The sequence below is a fragment of the Phascolarctos cinereus genome, unplaced genomic scaffold (genome assembly GCF_003287225.1).
Source record: "Phascolarctos cinereus isolate Bilbo 61053 unplaced genomic scaffold, phaCin_HiC Scaffold_2;HRSCAF=192, whole genome shotgun sequence".
NCBI lineage: Eukaryota > Metazoa > Chordata > Mammalia > Diprotodontia > Phascolarctidae > Phascolarctos > Phascolarctos cinereus.
Window position 1 is genome coordinate 311,878,550 of NW_027555625.1, and position 12,723 is coordinate 311,891,272.

The 12,723-nt window shown below is 40.3% G+C and overlaps 1 long non-coding RNA gene across 5 annotated transcripts in view; it reads left to right on the top strand.

Annotated features, from left to right (window-relative positions):
• Positions 1-12,723, top strand: part of LOC110211368 (uncharacterized) — a 72,932-nt gene that overhangs the window by 40,092 nt on the left and 20,117 nt on the right. For 4 of the 5 annotated variants that reach the window (XR_002325370.2, XR_002325369.2, XR_002325371.2 and 1 more), the window contains exons 1-2: positions 7,896-7,931; positions 10,894-11,010. This is a non-coding gene — a long non-coding RNA (uncharacterized LOC110211368). Of the gene's footprint in view, positions 1-7,895; positions 7,932-10,893; positions 11,011-12,723 lie in introns of those variants that run through there. The other variant, XR_013484779.1, reaches the window with a different exon arrangement.

Consider the following 12,723-nt stretch of genomic DNA (forward strand, 5'->3'; position numbering starts at 1 on the left):
GAGAGAGAGAGAGAGAGAGAGAGAGAGAGAGATTTTGGCTCAATAGAAAGAAAAAAACCTTCTTAACAATTCTAACTGTCCCAAAGTAGAATGAGTTACCTCTCCATCTCTGGAGGCCTTCAAATTGAGGCTAGATGACCATTTATCTAAGGTGTTACACAGGGGAGTTACGCTTCCCATAAGGGTTGACTCCTGAAGCCCCTTCCTGTTCTGAGACTCTATAATTTCTCCTTTCACCCAAATACAGATGCTTCTCAAGGTCTTCTCATAAGCCCTCATTTCTTTTTTCTCAGCTCTGAGATTTTGTGATTCTCTACTCTCTCTTAGTGAGCACGTCCATTCTCATGGCTTCAACTCATACCTTACAACAGTGCTTTGCAAAACTTAAGGTGCTATATAAATGCTAGCTATCATCATTATTATTGTATTTTTGGTTAGGCAATGGGGTTAAGTGACTTGTCCAAGGTCACACAACTAGTAAGTGTTATGTGTCTTAGGAAGGATTTGAACTCAAGTCCTCCTAAATCCAGGGCCGGTGCTCTATCCACTGCTCCACCTAGCTGCCCCACATTGTTATTATTATTAAAACTCTATGTAGATAAGTCTCAAATCTGTCCCCAGCCCCAATATCTCCCCTTCCCCCTAAGCTCCAATCTTATACTTTCAACTGCCTATTTAGTATCTCAGTATATCCAAATCTAAGCTCCCCATCTTCCTAGACCTACTCCCAAAGCAACTTCTCCTTTTTTTTTTTACTTTTAATGGCTATACCATTCTCCTTATCTCAAAAACTCAATCATCTTTGACCACTTCCTCACTTTTTACAATCAGTTGATAATACTTTTCCATCCTACCTCTGCAATAATCACCTATCCATGCCTTCCCTTATATTTCTCTGCTAACCATCACCTTCATCTTTTCATCACCCTTCATCTGGACTGTTGTAATGTCCTCTCTCCTATCTGGTCTTCTCCCTGCCTCCAGTCCTTCTGACTCTGGGATATTCATCTAAAAAGATGAATCTTTGATAGAAGCTAGGAGTCTAGGCTCTTAGTACAGTACAAAGAATTGTTGGAACAGTACACAGGTCCACCAATTATACAACATGGGCTACTTTCCCAAAGTCTCACTAACATTTATTATAACCATTTATTTCATTTGTCCCAGTTTGCATGGAGTGTCGCAAGATCTCAGAGTTATTTCATTTGGCATTTCTCTTACTATTAGTAATGTGCAGCATGGACTTGTCACGTAGATCTCACTTAGTTTAGCAATTCCTCAATGCACTTACATATTATTGTGCATTATAGGTGTATATAAATCAGCAGTCAGTCAACAAATATTTATTAAGCCCTTACTATGTTCTAGGCACTATGCTAAGTGCTCAGGATACAAAGTAAGGTAAAAACACAGTTCCAAAGAGTAGCTTTGGACATCTCACTTATGTCATATCCTGCCTCTTATGTTTACTTTGTCTGTTCTTATGAGGACTGTTGTTTATTTTTTCCCTTATATTCCTAACATTATGCCTGGGCAGCTAGGAGGTGAAGTGGATAGAGTACCAGGGCCTGGGGTCAGAAAAATTCATCTACCTGAGTTCAAATCCAACCTCAGATACTTACTAGCTGGATGACTCTGGGCAAGTCACTTAACCCTCTTTGCCTCAGTTTCCTCATTTGTCAAGTGAACTAGAGAAGGAAATGGCAAACCACTTCAGTATCTTTGCCAAGAAAACCTCAAATGAAGTCATGAAGAATCAGGCACTACTGAAACAACTGAATAACAACAACAGTATTAAGCACAGTGCCAAGTATATAGTAAGTGCTTAATAAACATTTGTTGACTAACTATTGGGCTATAAGGTCCTTAAAGTTAGAGACTAGGTCCCATTCACCTCTGTATCCTCACAGTGCATAGGACAGAAGTCACTCAATAACTGATTAGATTAAATTAAATTGAATAACAGCTTTTTCCTAAAGAAAAACCTGGTTCACTCAAAAGTTTGAGTGTTTTTCTTAATGAGGTTTGGGATTTTGGGGTGTTTTTTTATTTGTTTTTAGACTGACAGAGAATGTACCTCTGGGAAGATAACCAGAGAACATTGTATGTGAACTGAAACCCACATATTTCTGTCAGGTTAGATCCCACCCACCCCCACTCTTCTCTCAGTGGTTTTTTTAGCTACTAATTAAATAGTAATAAGAGCCCTTTATAGTCATATGCATGGCTTTGTAGTTTTCAAAGCATTTTCACATTCATTACGTCATCTGATCCTGATGACAGCACTATGAGTTAGGCAGTGGAGGGCTTATCCCAACCCTATTGCTCTGTAACTATGATCTGCTTTTTCCAACTATCTCAGAGAAGTGGAGTGGCATCCCCTAATCACATAACCTACAAATGGTAGTACTAGAATCTCATCCCAAATCTTCAGATTATATGTTTCATGCTGTCTGTATTATACCCCTCTGCCTCAGTGGTTCAGAAGAAAGGGAAAGAGGGACTTGGTGCAGTAGCCAGATTTAGCACATTGTTAAATGAGTATATATGAACTCTAGGTCTTTTTTTTTTTAGGACCAGTTTGGGAAGCCACCTCCTCCCTCCCCCATGAGGTGCCCCAGAATGGTTATGGAAGAAAGGAGGGCAGTGAGTCAAGCTCTGTCCCAGGTCCTTGGCCCTGGCTCAGCCACTCTACTGGGGCCACTCTACCCACTACAACAGTAACCTTTGGACAGCCTTATGGTTGAGAGCAACTTGGAACCAAGTGCTTCAGTAACCAGATCTCAGAAGATCTTTGACTTAGAGCTAGAAGGAGATTTAGAGGCCATCTAATCCAACTCCTTTGTTTTGCAGCTGAGGAAAGTGAGATCCAAAAAGGGTCAGTGATTTGCCCAATATCATTCAGCTAGTATATCATAAAGACGGGGGGAAGACTTTAGTGCATTATTTGAACCTAGACCTGTGTGGCTAAGAGACCAGACTTGTTGTTTAGAGATCAAATTTATTTAATGCTTAACTCAGGACCTAGTTTATGCCGACCAGAAACTCAGTAAGATCTGAAGATTAATGTAAAGAGTTTTTTCCAGCTATCACATCTCAAGCAAACCACCTAGAAGTCTTACCTAGAAAATGTCTCTGTGCTGGCCAATCAGCTACCATTTCTTTGCTCCTTTGTTTGAACTCTATATAATGTGTAACTTACACGTACTTGCTGGAAGTGGGCCACCCCTTATTCGGGTCTCCCCTCTGATGGACAACTTAATAAACCTCTAGACTATTTCAGTTCTGGGTTTTGTTCTCTGCCACATCAATAATGATGTCAGAATTAGGATACATCAAGACCCAATTTGAGGCCAGGTCCCTGGACTCCAAATCCAGTCAATTTTCCTTTGTGCCATACTGTTTTTCTTCCTTGCTATAATTCCAGAAGGATTCTCAAAGGTTGAAGGTGCTAGCAGCATATAGCCTGGAGAAGAAAAGACATAGGGTGGAGCATAACTGTCAAACATTTGAAGGACAATCATGCCAAAGAGAGATGAGACCGATTCTGCTTGGTCCTTTGGTCCAGTTTTTATGGGGTCCTAGCTATGCGGTTCACTTCATTCCTAATTCAACTGACTCACCAAAATTCTCTTCCTCCCCCAACAGCTTGCTTTGCCTACCTCAGCATGACTCTATCTGCATCGCCATTTTTGAGGGGCCCCAACCAGGTTCCTCTCTCTCTCTTTCAGGGTAAAATGAGGGAAAATGGGAGGGTAGCTGCAGAGGAGAAAAATTTGACTCCATGTGAATAAAAGTGTCACCATATAAGTGGAATGGGCTTCCATGGGAGGTAGGGAGCCCATTGAAAGAGAGGCTGTCAGAGGTGGTTGCAGGCCACTTTTCTTCTGGTACTGACTAAATAAGCTGACTTCAGAGGTCCTTCCAGTCTCTGAGCTTCTGTGGTCCTGCAAAAGGCCCTCCTTCTACCAAATTTCTCTCCAAAGCTGAGGAGAACATGCTGCAATTGTTCAGAGAAAATGCATTGTCCCCTGGCTGGCCCTGCCATTACACCCTGAGCTACTGCCTCAGCCACAAAGCACACCCCAGTAAGTCTTGCCTTCTTGCTGTGTTAGTGAGTTTTCCGATTGTTGTTCAAGAGATGAGTGAGTAATAAGTGACAAATTAAATGACTGTGGAAAACATCAGACCGTCACAGGCAGAATTTAAGGGCAGTATTTCAGTGCAGGAACTTTCAGAAAGATTGAAGAAGGATTCTTCAACCCCTTTCCAACAAGCCTCAGATTGGGGCTAGGAATACTTTTCCCTCTTCTCTGCAAGATAGGACAATTCATTCTCATTTAGCCATGTCCCCAAAGTCAAGTGTATTTTTAGGCTACCAAAGTGCATAATCAGACTTTTCCCGAGGGCTCCTAGGTATGGGTTATGTAAGTGGTACCTTGAGAGGGTTGAAACTCAAGAATAATCTTCCTCCCTGCATATCAGACTGCTATACCAGGATTCTTGAGAGCAGCCAAGGGTCAGTAGTTGTGGGATTTGGAAGGAGATGATCTCAGTTCCTTTCAGATGACTCCAACGCTAACAGCAATTGCAGAGGGAAGAGTCTACATTGAAATCATGACCTTCCATTACCAAAAGACAAAAAGAAGACAAAAGCAAATCGTAAATTCAGACTATGAGTGTTTATGCACATGAGCATTGTAAACCCAAGGTTATAGCTTTAAAAGTAGCATGGGGATCTAATAATGCAGGGGCACTAGGCAGAACATCCACTGGACCAAATGAATAACTTCTCTGTTTGTAAATAACAATGCAACCTGTGAAAAACAGGCACCTAAGTGTGGCTAGTTGAAGATGCTCCCCTTTACCTAGACAGCATCTTCTAGTTTCACTGTCTTGTAAATCAATACATTCTACACTTGGACAGTGAGAATTGTTGGGAAATTTGTTCTTTATATTAAGCCAAAATCTTTTTGCAACTTCTGCATGTGGGTCCTGGGCTGTGTAAGAATGGACTGCAGAAAACGAAAGAGTGGATGAGATTGGGGGGGGGGGAGTGGCGCATCACAATGGAGAAAGATGTTTTGCAAGTCTGCTCCTACTGCAAGGAAAGCTAGATGCACAGTGGGTAGAGCACTGAGCCTGGAGTCAGAAAGATTTATCTTCCTGAGTTCAAACCCAACCTCAAATACTTCCTAACTGTGTGACCCTGTGCAAGTCACTTAACCCTGTTTGTCTCAGTTTCCTCATCTGTAAAATGAACTGGAGAAGGAAATAGCAAACCACTCCAGTATCTTTGCCAAGAAAACCCCAATTGGGGTCACAAAGAGTCAGACAGCTGAAACAGCTGAACAACAACAAGGTTCACTCCAGAGATCTTCTCCTTCCTTCCCTTCCCAAGGAAACATCCAATCTCATACAGTCAAGAGACACTTATGAAGTGGTGTTGTGGGGGGATTTGCATTATAGTTGGATGAGGCAGGCCGAAAAAGGTCAAAATCAGGTATTCACTTGGCTGGGAGTAGGCCCACAAGGATCATTGACAAGCAGGCTGGTAGACAAGCCAATGGAAATTAGCAAAGGGAAGAAAGAGCTAGGAGATCAGTGGATACAAGCAGCCCAAGGTCAAGCTCCAAGGAACAGAAGAAGCAATAAGAATCAGGTTGCTTTAAAGACAAAGGAAGGGAGACTGGTCTGAGGCAGCAAAGGGTCATGAACCCAGGTCAAAGAATCTGGGGCAACCAGCTCAAAACAAAAGGACAAGAACACTGGAAACAAGGATGGAGCTTCCTCCCCTTCCCCTTTCCCCATGTCTTCATGTCTGCCAATGCTTTCCAGACCCACAGACACGGCTTTTCAGGGCCAGGTGACATGAATTCATCAAAAGCAGCTGAGGATTCTCTTACAACCTCCTTACTTACCTTAGGTGTCATCTCCCTATTAGTCATTTTTGTTCTGTCATTTCTAGTATAAAGGTCACTCTCCTTTTAAGGGAAAACAGAAAAAAAAGAAAAACATGAGAAATGAGCAGCAAGATCTTATCTATGTTGTTAATAATCATGAACCCATCTACATCAAAGGTCCTCTCCCTTCTTTTTCTCCTAATATAGCTTAAAAAAAAAAGAAAAAACTTTTTGTTCTTCTTAGCTTCCCTCTCCAGCCTCAGCTTATTTTAAGATTTAGAATTCCTCACACTGTTTTTACAGAAATATGCATGCTCTCGTATTCACCCTCAGTGGTGTGGCCCAACTTCCATCTTATGTATAATTTCTGTTTAAAACTAATTTGGGATGTGACAGCTATGCGGAACAATGAGCAGAGACCGGGCCTGGAGTCTGGAGGACCTGAGTCCAAATGTAGCCTCAGATACTTACTAACTCTGTGGCCCTGAGCAAGTCCCCTGATTATCACCCCCCCCAAAAAAAAAAAAGAAAAACCCAAAACACCACAACTACATTGGGTGGGGGAGTACACTGTATATCCACATGATCATCCTTCAGGTAAATCCCATTTTTCCTCAATAACATTGTCTCCCTCTGTTTTCAAAATTTTATCCTTGAGTTTCTCTCATCTACACTGGGCTGTCTTCACCTAAAGTATTTTATTCCATGACATCCTGCCTGTCTTTCCTCTGAACACTTTGAAGTCTACTCTCCCAAAACCTAAAGCACATACAAAACTGGTCGCCCATTTCTTTTCCTTCTCTAAGACAGAGTCATCACTTTCCCACGAAAATTTCCATCATTTCCACCCCAGCAACAAGTTTTTCATTTTTCCCTACTAGTGAGAGTCAGATCCAGAATAGAATTTTCCTTTGCTGGTTTCCCCCCTTTTCAAAGGATGAAATTACCACATTCCTCAAGTTCAATTCCTCACCATCCTCCTACCTCATCTCTTCCTCTCAGAATTCTTCCGAATCCCCCAGAATCCTCTTGCTCTTCAAGCTTTTCTAGACCACTTTTTTAGGGATCTTTTCTATGATTTATCACAGCCCTACCCCATTTTTCATTTATCTATGGACATCTTATGGGCCTAGTAGACTGTAAGTCCTTTGAGGGTGTGGACTGTCTTTTTTCACGTGAGTATCTTCAGCACAGCACACAGGTCTTGCATTGCATATAAAGGAGCGTTGCCTCTGTCTAGATCCAGAAGACCAAGGTTCAAGTCCCATCTCAGCTGCACACATATCATCCATGTGATCTTGGGCAAGTCATTTAACTTCCCTGAATCTCAGTTTTTTCATTATAAAATCAAAAAAGTTGAACTAGATGGTCTCTGAGGTCCTTCCAGGGCTAGATCAATGAACCTATATTTGTTTTAATTGAATTGACATTAAACTAATCTCTTTCTGAGTCACGAGTTCTTTGTATGTTCCTTGCCTGGTGTAAAAACTGACTTTGGAGTGCTGGTGAACCTGGCCCATAGAAGGAGATGAATAGGTGTCTCTCTAGAGTAGAGAAGTAAAGAGCTAGGAAGGCCAGGCCATTCTTAACAAGAATCCAGGGATGTGCAATGGAAAAAATAATGGACTAAAAGTCAAAAGACCTAGGTCCTAGCCCTAGCTCAGCTGTGTGACCTCAGATAAGCCTGCTGCCCCTGCTAGGCCTCAAATTCCTTCTCTAAGAAATGAAGGTATCAGACTATATTGAGTGGTTTTTAACCTGGGGTCAATCAATTTATCTTTTTTAAAAAAATTTTAATAAATCTTCCTGTGTAATTTTATATATTTCATTTATGTAACTAAAAGCAAGATTCTGAGAAAGGGTCCTTCAGCTTCACCAGAATAGCAGAGACCAAAACACACACAAAAAAGATGAAGCTGCCTAGGTCACCAGATGACTTTCCAAGGTCTCTTCTCAGTCTGGAATTTGATGATTCTCTGATTAGGTGACATCATAAAGGTTTCCACACCAATCTCTGCTAGGCAGCAGGTAAGTGGAGCTCAGTGGTAAAACAAAGGAGGTTTTTTTAGGCCCAAGAGAAAAGTTATCTAAATTCTAAATATATCAATTGTTTCTTCATTCATTTCTCTAAACTAGTCAACTCTGGGCCCTAATTATTTTTTTAAAGGGCAACTACATGGCACAGTGGATAGAGAAGTAGGCCTGGAGTCAGGAAAACCTGAGTTCAAATCCAGCCTCAGATATTTACTAGCTATGTGACCCTGGGCAAGTCACTTAGCCGTCTTTGCCTCAGTTTCCTCATATGTAAAATGAGCTAAAGAAGGAAATGGAAAACCACTACAGTATCTTTACCAAGAAAACCCCAAACGTGGTCACAGAAAGTCAGAGAATACTGAACATTTTTTCAAATGAGGAGGGAGTACATGCTGGATATATGGCAATATGACATGGAAATTTACATATGCAGGAATATGAATGTTTAGTTCAGGGGTGGGGAACCTGTGGCCACAGGTTCCCCACCCCTGGTTTAGCTCAAGGAAGAACTAGTCTAGTTTATTTGGAATGCAGAGTGTATAAAGGAGAGTGATTATAAAATAAGGCTAGAAAGGTAGGTTGGACCTAGACTGTGAAGAGCCTTGAATGCCAGTTTGGATTTCATCCTACAGACAATAGGAAGTCACTCAAAGTTTTTGAGCAAGTGAGGAATATATGGTTGAAGCTGTTTCTTAAGAAGATTGTTTTGGTAGTTGTATAGCAAGTAGACTACAGAATATAGAAATGAGAGGCAGGGAGCTCAATCAGAAGCTACTATAATAGTTGAAATGAGATGTTTTGAGGACTAAAATTAGTATCATGTCCCCACAAGTGCAGAGGTGACAGATTCAAGTGATGTTATAAAGAATGAGCAAGATATGGCAACCAATAGAATTTTGGGAAGGGAAGAGTGGTGAGGAGTATTAAGAGTCAAGGACAACTATAAGACAAGACATATGTGCGGCTAGAAGGATGTCTAGAAATAGAAAGTTGGAGGAAGGGATAGCTTTCTGGGGAGAATGATGAGTTTCATTATAAACATGTTGAGTTCGAGACGTTGATGAGACATACAAGTAGAGGTGTCAACAGGCAGCCTGAGATGTGAAAATGGAGTTCTGATAATAAATTAGGGCTGGACTATAGTTTTTAGAGTTACCTACATAGAGATGATTAATTGAACTCAAGTAAAAACAAACATCACTGAGAGTGTAGACCTAGGTTCGGTCCTACTCTGGCTGGGTAACCAGAGGCAAGTTACAACCTCCCTGCTCCTGAGGCAACATCTAAATACCTATTTACAATGTTATACATGTATTTCAAGCCGCAATTGTAGAGAACCAATGAAATTACATACCCTTGACTCAGTGAAATAATTGTTACTACTAGTAATAGTTTAGTATTATTATTGAAGGAAATAGGGGTGTTCAACCTGGAGACTTTGGGGAAACATGATTACTCTCACCATATATCCCAAAGACTAGAATGTGAATGAAAGAACAATTAATGGGATTAATGGGAAAGAAAAAAAGAATCATGGGATGAAAAGACCCCAAAAGAATCATTATTGCAAAATGTTCAATGGGAGTGGGATTTGGGTCGGGGGAGAAGGCAGATTTTACCTGAAGATACAGATCTATCCAGTAATAGAACTTGCTCCTTTATGAGTACTGAGTTACCCATCATTGGAAGGACCTCTAAGGTCCCTCTCAACTTTAACATTCCATGATTCTTTCTAGTTGAAGCTTGTCCAGAGCAAGCCAGGCCAAGATAGTGGAGGCAGAGAGACTGGAAATCACCTCATATAATAAACTGGTTAAAAAAACTCAGGATGTTTAGCCAATCAATCAAACAAGTACCTGCTACATGGAAGACATAGCTATGTGCTGGGTATACAAAGACAAAAATGAAACAATTCTTGTTCTTAGAATCTTCTTGATAGCAAAATTAGGAACAATGCAGAGGAGGAGAAATTACAAGGGATTATATTTCAGGAAGAGGAAGAGAAGAAGAAGAAGAAGAAGAAGAAGAAGAAGAAGAAGAAGAAGAAGAAGAAGAAGAAGAAGAAGAAGAAGAAGAAGAAGAAGAAGAAGGAGAAGAAGGAGAAGGGAGAAGGAGGAGGAGGAGGAGGAGGAGGAGAAGGAGGAGGAAGAGGAGAAGAAAAGGAAGGAGGGAAGGAAGGAAGGAAGGAAGGAAGAAAGGAAAGAAGAAAGAGAGAGAAAGAAAGAAAGAAAGAAAGAAAGAAAGAAAGAAAGAAAGAAAGAAAGAAAGAAAGAAAGAAAGAAAGAAAGAAAGAAAGAAAGAAAGAAAGAAAGAAAGATAGTTGCTACTAATAGGGAAAACTCTCCAGTCATCATGGAGTCTGCTCCTGAAGTCTTTGTAGTTGTTCAAGCAGCGACTGTATGACCACCCATTCTGGATATTGGAGAGAGGATTTCTACCTTGAAGTGGGTTAGACCAGAGGATCTCTAAGGGTCCTTATAGCTCTTAAGATTCTGTGATTTTATTATTCTATGTGACTTTGTCTCACACCACACACACACACACACACACACACACACACACACACACACACACACACATTCTATTCCCAAACACTTTATTTCATATGTATCCATATGCCATACATCCTCCAGCTCCAGATACAATGCTCTTTCCCTATACCCCACACCAATAGCTCATGTTTTCATGGCACCTGCTGGTTCATAAAGCACTTTGCTCACAACAACCCTGTGAGATAATACTGCAAATATTATTATTGCCATTTTATAGATAGACAAACTAAAGCTGAAAGAAGTAAAGGGATTTACTCAAGGTTTAAAAGGATACATTTGGATACATCCAAATTTTGGAGGATGATCTGTGAATTCCATGGAAAGGGTCCTTAGCCTAAACTGTATTTCTTGAGTATAAATGCAGAAACATGACAGCTTTCCTTTACCTCCACGCTTATGTTCAGCCAGGAGATGAACACCTGTCTGAGAGAAAAGTCTGGAAAAAAACAGTGTTGAAAGGAGCCCTCCTCGTCCCTGGAAGCAGAGAGTTGCAGAGCTAATGCTCTGAGATCTTCTGATAGGTAAGAAAATGTTTGAAATAAATCAGACTAGATTTAGATTTGAGTCCAAGAAACAAGGTTAGCCTTAGCATGGATAGAAAATGAGACACAATCCACCCTATATGTTGGAATATGCAGTAGACTAGCAGCCAGGAGAGCCCCAGATTTTAGTTTTGAGACCTTTCTATAAGATGCAGGAATCCCCTCCAGACGATTCCTCAAGTTGTAGATGCAATGGCTATCTACTTGAACATTGAACAGAACTTTATTTGAACATTGCTAGACATAGGGAATTCTGCCTCACAAAGCAACCCATTCCTTTGTTAGATAGTTCTGTTAGGAAATTTTTGCTTACATGCACTTAAAAATCTACCCTTAGGTTTTATCTGAAAGGAACAAGTCTATTCCCTCTTCCAGATGATGGCCTTTCAAATATTTGGAGACGGCGCTCACATTTCCTCCAAGTCCCCTCTCCTCCAGGCTAAATGGTATCATAGGATTTAGAGTTTGAAGAGGCCTTCAAAGAGAAACTGTGATCCCTGAGAATCACATATTGACTTTAAAAACCACAAATTCCTGTTATAAATATTGTATCGTATTTTTATTTATTTTGTTAAACATTTCCCAATTACATGTGAATCTGGTTGGACCAAACACAGTAGTTTTTTGCAGGTTTGCAGTTTGTAGCAGTGAGCCTGACACTTCTGATTCAGTCCAACTCTCTCATTTTATTTTATTTGTTTTTAAACTCATTTTATTGTTCTTGTGTCTACATATAAATATCACCATCATTCCCTATCCATTTCCACCTCCCGCTGATTGAGCCCTCCTTTGTGAAAAAAATATATATAATTAAGCAAAAACAACTATGACAGAAATCATGTCTGACAACCCACACAAACAAAAGCTATTTGGGATCCTGAATGGTTTTATAAGTCTAAAAGGGGTCCTGAAACCAAAAAATTTGAGAACTGTTGCCCTAGCTAAATCCAAGCTACCTTCTCTCAAAACAAAGCAAGGAAACTGAACTGAAAAACGGAAAATATGCAATGGTCTCTCCTATTCCACTTCTCTGCCATAAGGTAAAAGGTTTGTGTTCATCCAGGTCCTTCACTGGTTTTTTTCCATTACTTAGAGTTCAACTTCATTTTGGTGATATTTTTTTTTCATTCACATTATCGTATTCATTGAATATATTGTTCTATTTATGCTTCTTGCATCAGTTCATACAATCTTCCTTTGTTTCTCTAAATTCTTTGTCATCTTCATTTCTTATTGCACAATGATATCCCATTATGTTCATATCCCATAATTTTTTCAACTATTCTCCCAATACTCTCATATTACAGATGAGGAAACTGAGGTTCAGTAGGGAAACAGAGATTATATATGTAGTAAGTAGCCAAGCTGATATTTGAACCTAGTTGCTCCGATTCCAAATACAATGCTCTTTCCCTATACCCCATACCAACAGCTCATGTTTTCATGGCACCTGCTGGTTCATAAAGCACTTTGCTCACAACAACCCTGTGAGATAATACTGCAAATATTATTATTACCATTTTATAGATAGACAAACTAAAGCTGAGAGAAGTAAAGGGATTTACTCAGGGTTTAAAAGCTAGTTAGTGTTCGGGCTGGGTCCTCATGCTCCTAGTCCAGTCAATAGTCTTTCTTGATCATACTGCACTGTGTACTAGGGGAAAGAAACTCAGATGTAGCCTCATCATGATA